The 8,731-nt window shown below is 34.9% G+C and overlaps 1 pseudogene; it reads right to left on the bottom strand.

Moving 5' to 3' along the window:
* Positions 1-806: 806 nt before the first annotated feature.
* On the bottom strand, positions 807-1,952 carry LOC102026369 (annotated as a pseudogene).
* Between the last annotated feature and the right edge of the window lie 6,779 nt (positions 1,953-8,731).

The raw sequence follows: 8,731 nt of genomic DNA on the forward strand, positions 1-8,731 counted from the left end.
TCTAAAAATGTAGCAAATTATCTTTTCCTTTTATCCTTGGCAGCATTCATTGCTCTTTGTATTCTTGATGATAACCATTCTGTCTGGGGTGAGATGGAATTTCAATGTAACTTTAATTTGTATTTCTCTAGTGGCTAGAGGTGTTGAACATTTTTTATATGCTTCTGTTTTGTCTTTTTGAGATAGGATCTTGCTATGCAGTTCAGGCTAGACTAGAGCTCACTTTGTAGCCCAGGCTGGTCTTGAATTTGCAATGATCCTCCTGCCTCAGCCTTCCAAGTGCTGGGATTGCAGGCATGCACCACCATGCCTGGCTCTTTATATGCTTTTGGTTATTTGAACTTACTCTTTTGAAAAGTATATGTTCACTTCATTCGCCCATTTATTTTACTGGATTCACTGGGTTTTTCAGGGTTAAATGTTGAGTTCTTTATATATTCTATTTTTTAAGGCATTTATTTATTTATTAACACGTTCTCTGCTAAGATTTCACATTAGGTTAAAATTCAATTCAGTCTTTACATTTCTTTATGGAGGTTGGTACTTTAGTGCATACAGAAAAACACCTTTTCCAACAATCAGTGTGACCACCATCCGCATGGTAAACCCCACAGTCAGCCTCTATGTTCCCCAGATGAACCACCTAGATGTTAATACTGCTCTGCTACAAGGTGAAAGCTCCTAACTCAAATTTATTGGAAAAGGAGTGAAACTTCTGCAAAGTGCACTTTTCAAAAGAGGTTCGTTTTTCTTATGAAAAGAAACCAGTGAATCCTCTAAGAATGATAAAAGGGAGTATTTTACAGTTAAGCACATGATGTGGAGTGAAGAATTCTGATGTTGCTCTGCTGGTCAATGGTGTTAATGCTCTTCTTGTTCCTCCTTTGTCCCCCTTCATCAGGTATCACAAAGCCTTCATCTGTGGCATAGATGTCTACAGTCCTCTGCAATACAGGGTCGTTTTCCCCTTCATTCTCCTGGCAAATCAATTCAGTGTTCCTTAGCTTTCCAAAGTAATCTCTTTCTTTCTCCATCTTCAACAGTAAGTTTCAATACATTGACCTGCTGCATCAGTTCAGCCGCCTCATCATCTCCGTTGCCCACACCAGTATTCTTCCGCAGCACCCCTGGGTCCTTAGGAGTCGAAGTAGTTCCCTGTGTTGAAATGGGTCTCTGCGGAGCTACACTGCTAGAGCTGAGAGGTTTCTTCAGTTTATTCAGTGCTGGAACAACAAGAGAAGGAGCCACTGCCATCTCCTGACCTTGTCTGGCAGCTACAGGGTCCTACTCTTTTCCACCATAGTTTGCATCAAAAGATTTCTTGAACCACTGAACAAATTCGAAATTGTCCTGAAACTTTCCTTTTACTAATTTATCGACAGAAATTATTTTGTCAGCATTCATCCTTTCAAAACCTGCTTGTAGTATTTTGAAGTTCTGGATATATTCAATTCTAGCTTAGCTTGGAATTTCACTTTCTTCAAGGCAATGGAGCCAGGGAAGAGCCTGATATTAATCCTCTACCAGAAGAGCAGCTAGTACAGATTCTCCTCCATTCAGTGGCTTTCTCTTCACTCTGTTTATCATTCCCTTTGTTGTACAGGTACTCTCTAGTTTGCTGCAGTTCTGTTTGCTTGGTATTTTTTCCTGTGTGTTTGGCATCCTAGTCCTGAAGTATTTGCTGTGCCTATGGCTTCAAGTGTTTTACTTATAATGTCTTCCAGCACATTCATTGTTTCTGGTTTTATATCTAGAACTTTGATTCGTTTTTAAAATTTTAGTATAGGGATCTAGTTTCAACTTTCTGCACATGGCTCATGTTTTCCTAGCACTATTTGTTAATGAGATTGTCTTTTCTCCAGCATATATTTTTGCTACATTGTCAGAAATCATCTGGATGCAGGTGCTTAGACTTATTTCTGCATCTTCCACTCTATTCTAACTACCTGCATTTCTGTTTTTGTCCCAGAACCATGTTGTTTTTATTACTGTGGCTTTGTGATATAGCTTGAAGTCTGGTATAGTGAGGCTTCTTGCATTGGTCTGTTTGTTCAGAGGTTGCTTTCAATATTTTGTAATTCCAAATGGAATTCAGGTTTGCCTTTCCTAACTTCTGGAAGGATGTGGTTGGTATTTCAGTGGGGAATGGTTTGAGTCTACAGTTCATTTTTGGTAGTATAGCCTTCTTAGCAACATTTGCTCTGCCAGTGCAAGAACCAAAGACCAAAGGATGCCATTCCATTTGCTAATGCCATCTTCATTTTCTTTCTTGAGAGTTCTGTAATTTTTATTAAAGAGGTCTTTCACCTTCTTTGGATAGATTGATTCCTAGGTATCTGATTTTTTTGAAGATATTGTAAATGGAAATTTTTCTTGTTTTTTTCCATGATGGATATTGATATACAGGAATACAATAGTTTTGGGGTACTAATTTTATAGCCTGTTTCTTTACTGAATTCAGTTATTGGATCTAAAATGCTTTCAGAGGAGTTTTTTGGTTTTCTCTGTAAAGAATCACATCATCTGCACATAAAGAATATTTGGCTTTTTCTTTTCCTATTGTAATGCCTTCTATTTTTTTTTTTCTCACCTGGTAGCTCTGAATAAAGCTTCAAGTGCTCTGTTGAGCAGAAGTGGCAAGAGTGGATGGCCTTGCCATATTCCAGACTTTAGAGAGAATACTTTGCTATTCTCTACTTAGTGTGATGTTAGCTGTGGGTTTGTTATATGTAGCTTTTAACATTCTGAGATAAGATCTTTCTATACCTGTTTCCAATAGGGATTGTCATGAAGAGGTGTTGGATTTTATCAAGGGTTTTTTCAGTGTCTACAGAGATGACCATGTAATTGTTATCCTTGATACTATTTATGGGATGTATCACATTTATTGATTTTCATATGTTGAACCATCCTTGCATCTCTGATAAAATCAACACAATCATGTTGCACAATCTTTTTAATGTGATGTTGAATTCTGTTAACAAGAATCTTATCAAGGATTTTTGCATCTATGTTCAGCAAGGATGTTGAGCTATTGTTTCAGTTTTTGGCTGAGTTCATATTTGGTTTTGGCATCAGGGTAATTCTAGATTCATAAAATGAATTTGGAAAGATACCTTTTCTTTCTGTTTTACAGAAAAGTTTGAGGAGCATTAGTATTAGTTATTTTATAAAGGTCTAGTAAAATTTAGCCATACATCTATCTGGTTCTGAGCTTTTCATAGTTAGAAGAGTTTTATTTTTATTTTAATTTTATTACTTGTTATTGACTGTTTAGATTTTGTGTTTTCTTGATTCAATTTAGGTAGGCCATATATGTTTAGGAATTTATCCACTTCCAGATTTTTCCAAATTGTTGGCCTATAAATTTTGAACACAATTTCTGATGGTCCTCTGGATTTCAGGAGTGTCTATGGTAATTTGCCTTTTTAATTATTTGGACCTTTTGATCCTTTCTTTTTGTAAGTTTGACTAAGGGTTTATCAATCTTGTTTATCTTTTCAAAGAACCAATTCTTTGATTTATTGATTTTTTTCAGTTTCAATTTCATTAATTTCTGCTCTGATATTTATCATTTCTTTCCTTTTGCTAGTTTGAGGTTAGGCTTATTCTTGCTTTTCTATGACCTCAGGATGAATTTTTAGGTTATTTACATGGGTTTGCTCCAGTTTTATAATGTAGACACTCATAGCTATGAACTTTCCTCTTAGGTCTGTTTTCATAGTGTCCCATCGATTCCCATGTGTAGAACTGTCAATAGCATTTGATTGTAAAATTTTTTAAAATTTCACTCAATTTCTTCTGTGACCCACTATTTGCTTAACCGCATATTACCATATCATTACATTTTTTGTAATTTCTGTTGATTTTTTTTAAATTTTTTTTTTAATTTCTGTTGATTGCTAGTGTCATTTCTTTGTGATCTGATAGGATGCATGAAATTATATCAAACTTTTGTATTTGTTGAGACTTGCTCCATGATTCAAAAACTGGGGCATTTTGGAGAAGGTTCTGCAGCATGCTGAAAATTAGGTTTATTGTGCTAATGTTGTATGAAACATGGTATAGATAGCAGTTAAGTCCAGTTGACCTATAGTGTAATTTAATTCTGATGTCTCTTCATTGTCTACTTACCTGTCTTTTTGTAGTATGGTGTGTTAAAGTCCCCCACTATGCATGCATTGGCATCTGTCTTTTAATATCAAACCATGTTTGTCTTTTTTTAAAAATGAAGTTGGAGGCACTGATGTTTGGTGTGTAGATTTACAACTGTTATCTCTTTTTTGTAAATTCTTACCTTTACCAATATGTAGTGGCCTTCTTTATCTCTTCTGACAAGTTTTGGTTTGAAGTCTACCTTTTTGACTATGAATATAGCTACTTCTATATAGCTTGATATTGGGCTCTAGTTACCTGGAATATCTTTTTCCATCCTTTTCAATTCCATGTATGTTTTTGTGGATGAGATGGATTTTTGGAGGTGGTATAAGGAGGGGTCTGATTTTTTTTTAATCAAGTCTGCCAATCTATTTCTTTTAATTGTAGAATTAAGGTCATTTACATTAAATGTTATTATTGAAAGGTGTGTGCTAATTTCTATTATTTCATAATTATATACCTTTATCTTCTCTTGCAGTGAGCTTTACTCTTTCCCTCAGTCTCATAGTTGTTGTCTTCTTGGTCTGTGTTTGTGATTCCATTATTTTCTGCAGTGATGGCTTTATAGTTGTGAGCTTCTCTGGTTTATACTTATCATAAAAGGATTTTATTTCTTGCATTTTGTAAGGTAACTTGCAAGATACAATAATCTGGACTGGTAATTTTTTTTCAGGATTTAGAAACCTTCATTACAAGCCCTCTTGATCTTTAAAGTTCCTGTTGATAAAACTGTTATTCTGATGGGTTAGCCCTTACAAGTAATTTGGCATTTCTTTCTAACATATTTTAATATTCTTTTTTGTTGTGAATTTCTTGCAATTTGATTATGATGTTGTGTGGGAAAGTTCTTTTTTGGTTAGGTCAATTTGGTTTCAAATGCCTCCTTTTACCCAGCATATCTTTCATTCTCCAATTTTAGGAAATTTTCTTTTGTCATTTCAATGAATAGATTTTTTAAGCAATTATCCTATTTTTCAGTGCCTTCTTTTAGCCCAAGGAGGCTTAAGTTCTTTTTTATTAGATTTATTCAGTACTACTCATTTTTTCCATTGCTCTTATCTGAGCATTCTAACACTTCCACCTTGTATTCAACTCCTGATATTCTTTCCCATGATTATTCACATTAGTGCCCGGATTTTTATTTGAGCTTGTTATTTGACTTATTGAGAGGTTCATTTCCAAGATTTATGCTTGGTTCTTTTTAAGAATTTCTGCCTCTTTACTGCAGTAGTCTTTTATATCTTACATTGTCTTTTTTATTTCACTCAGCTGCATATGTATCTTTTTGTTTATCTCATTGATTATTTTAATTATCATTTGCCATCACCCATGCAGCTCTCCATGGTCCCAGGAAAAACAGCAAGGAGATTGAGAAAATAAGACCAGAGATGAAAGCTGAGGTCAAGTGGAACACTATTTCCTGATGAGAGAAGAGGAACTGAACAAAACAGTAGGGGCATTCATTTATACTTTTGACAAAGTTAATATCATGAGGCACAGGGTTGCCTGACAAGTAGTGATTGGAATTGTCTCAAGCAAAATGTCTTTCTCATGCTGAAGTATGTGCAGCTTCAGTCACTCCCTACATCTCTCTTTTCTGTTTTGTAGTGAGTGGTGAGTGTTCAATTGAAGCTGGAGAGACTATGTTTGGAGGACTCTGTGGAAGACCTTCTTATTATTGTTCACTTTCCATTCTGAGTGAACTTACTCACTCAGGCTAAAGATTTCCAGTCCAACGATTTTTGGTACCTGTATTCAGCAAGTTATCTCTATACAGTCCAATTATCCATAGCAGTATGCATTACCAGTTTAGATGACAATTGTCAGAGTTGTTAATAATTTGAACCTTTTACAGCTAACATATTATTATGGCATTGTTTTCTACATCTTGTGGTTATAACTTTTTACTGGATATTTAAGACCAAGTTAAGGCAAGACGTATTTATCATTTTTTAACTATCTATCAAGGTCAGTTAAGTCACCTTAATAATTACCTTGCAACCAAGTACAGCACCTCTTAGTACATTTGTCAGTGTCAGCCATCTGAATGAGTCATAGCCATTCATTGCTTGACCAGGTTGCTGTCTATGAAAGCTTGAGAGATTTTTTTTCTCTCCTGGTGACTCTCCTTAGGCACCCTATACATTGTTGAATCACTTTCTTCTGTGGTTCCAATAATCTCCTTGATCAGAAAATCAGGGACTCTACCTAGTTATAGAATGTTGCAGCAGAAGTTCTCCTATGTCCTGGGTCATCATTGACCTCAGAGGGCTAGAGCCAAAATATTGGCTATGCTCTTATCCTGTCTCTTTAAATTTTTTGATCTCCAAGCATCTGTTCTTGAACATCCAGAAGATAAGATTAATGACATTACATTGTAATGGAGGTAGTAAGCTTAATATTACTATCTTACCTAAATGTCAAACACCTCAGAACATAAAATGGAACTGTTATTTTCTAACAAACATGGATACTCTAATATTTGAATCCCTATAGAATGTTAACAGACAACAGTTACAGATTTTTACACATAAAATTAGAAATCAAAACCATATATAACATTGCAGCATGACAATCACGATATTTTGTAATGCACTCAAATTTTCATTTTGACATAGCATAACCCTTTTAACCAATCATCTCTATCTAATACATAATAAGCTTTTACCTAATTTGTTGACTTTTAATGGGATGTACATCGCAAGTTTTTTGTTAAAGGCAAAGGACTGTATCTAAAAGAAAAGTCTTATCGTGATTAGCCACCCTTCCTTGTTTTACATTTTGGAAGACCTGTACATCTGAAATCATAAATACATTTAATACACCATGAGATTAACAATAATAAATTGTCATACACATGTAAAAACCTTAGTTTTGTACCAAGAGCATCTTTTGTGAGGAAACCTTATTGTATTTTTTCTACAAAGCTTTATGTATTGACCATGACCAAATTATTGGGGATCTCTCCCAAAATACTATGGAGATCACTGGGGGCTCCTTATTAATGAACAAAGGTTAGCCACTCTATTCACCAATTGGAGTCTTGTCCAGTAATCACTTCCCACTCTTAGGGATTTTTAATTCTCTTAAATTTTTTGATGGGCTATGAGAACGCCAATTTTGATATCATGTAGACAAACTGGTAACTCAAGTGGAGGCATGCATTCAAATCTAGAACCCAAAACTTTATTATGAACAAAAGTTCCAAAAGGGCAAAAGAAAAAAGGAAAAGAAAAATATTATTGAGCTCAAATAAAAAAGGGAACAGCTCTTCATGGAATGGACAAGCAAGACAAATAACAAGTACACAGAACTAACAAATAAACAGCTTTAAAAAATTAGAGTGCACTCAAATATATTTTAGACCAAATTGAATTATAGTAACTCTAGTACAATTTTAGAAATTTGTATTATAAATAGATTAGTCAGTATTATAAATAGATTTGTTGTTTGCAAATAAGCAGAAAAGAAATTCTTAGAAGAATCTAGACAGAATACAATCTTATATCTATAATGGATATACATTTTTTATATTTTATTCTGTCTTAATAATACTGGTAACTTTTAGCTTAGTTATCTGTATATACTCTATCACCAGTCAGACATTTGATTTACATTTTCGTCATTATCTCCTGGGAATTTTGGGTCAATTCCTTTTTTTTGCCCAGGTTGGATCTAGCCTCATCCTTGTCAACTTCTTCTCCAGATCTGGATTCATGATATAGCCAGACAGCATGTTCTAGCAAAACACAAGCATATCCTCAACCCAAAAATAGTAGTGAACTGGGTCCCTTCCATTGTCCAGTATGGAGATCTCTCCAAAGGACCCTTCCTAGCCTTTTTTCTTTTACCTGATTCAATTTTCTTTCTGCTGCTGTACTTCCATCTTTTGTAAAATTTAAAAAGTTAATAGTATATACCATCAAGTGAGGTGGGAGGGATTGGTTCCCTCTTTGTTTTTGTAATTGAATTTTGATTGTACAGTGAGAAACCTATATCTTACATTTTGGAAGAGACAGCCATCACATAGCCTCCTCTACCCTAAGATGGCCCATTCTGTGAAAACAAGCAAATTGAATTAATTTGTCTGAAGGATAATGACAATCAATAACACCAGAAAAGTTAGCCAACGTAGATTGCCAAGAGGGTGAAAATTGTCATAACCACTGTTGTTGAACTGAAAGAAAAGGAACAGTAAGAGTTTGCACCTCAGGACCAAAGCCACTGAAAAGGACCCCAAGTCTGCCAAGGACCCAGTGGATATATGTTGAGTTAGGCAAAGCCAATTAGTATTACCAAGTAAAGTTTTAAAGTCAGTTAAGATTGACCTGAACAGTTTGGAGCACAGTATGTTTTTTTTTTTTTTGGATAAGAAGAAGTTGTCATAGCTTGCACCCCTTTGGATGCCACCACCACACCTCTCACCAAATGAAATGTCAAAACCAAGTGATTATTTAAACCCTATTGTCCTCAGATTGCACTCCAAACCTTTATACCTGTTTGTAAACTATCAAAGCTCTTCTATACCAAATAAATTTCAGAAATAAAACAGGCAATCAGTCATATTAGGAAT

The sequence above is a fragment of the Chinchilla lanigera genome, unplaced genomic scaffold (genome assembly GCF_000276665.1).
Source record: "Chinchilla lanigera isolate Chin_1 unplaced genomic scaffold, ChiLan1.0 scaffold00046, whole genome shotgun sequence".
Taxonomy (NCBI): Eukaryota; Metazoa; Chordata; class Mammalia; order Rodentia; family Chinchillidae; genus Chinchilla; species Chinchilla lanigera.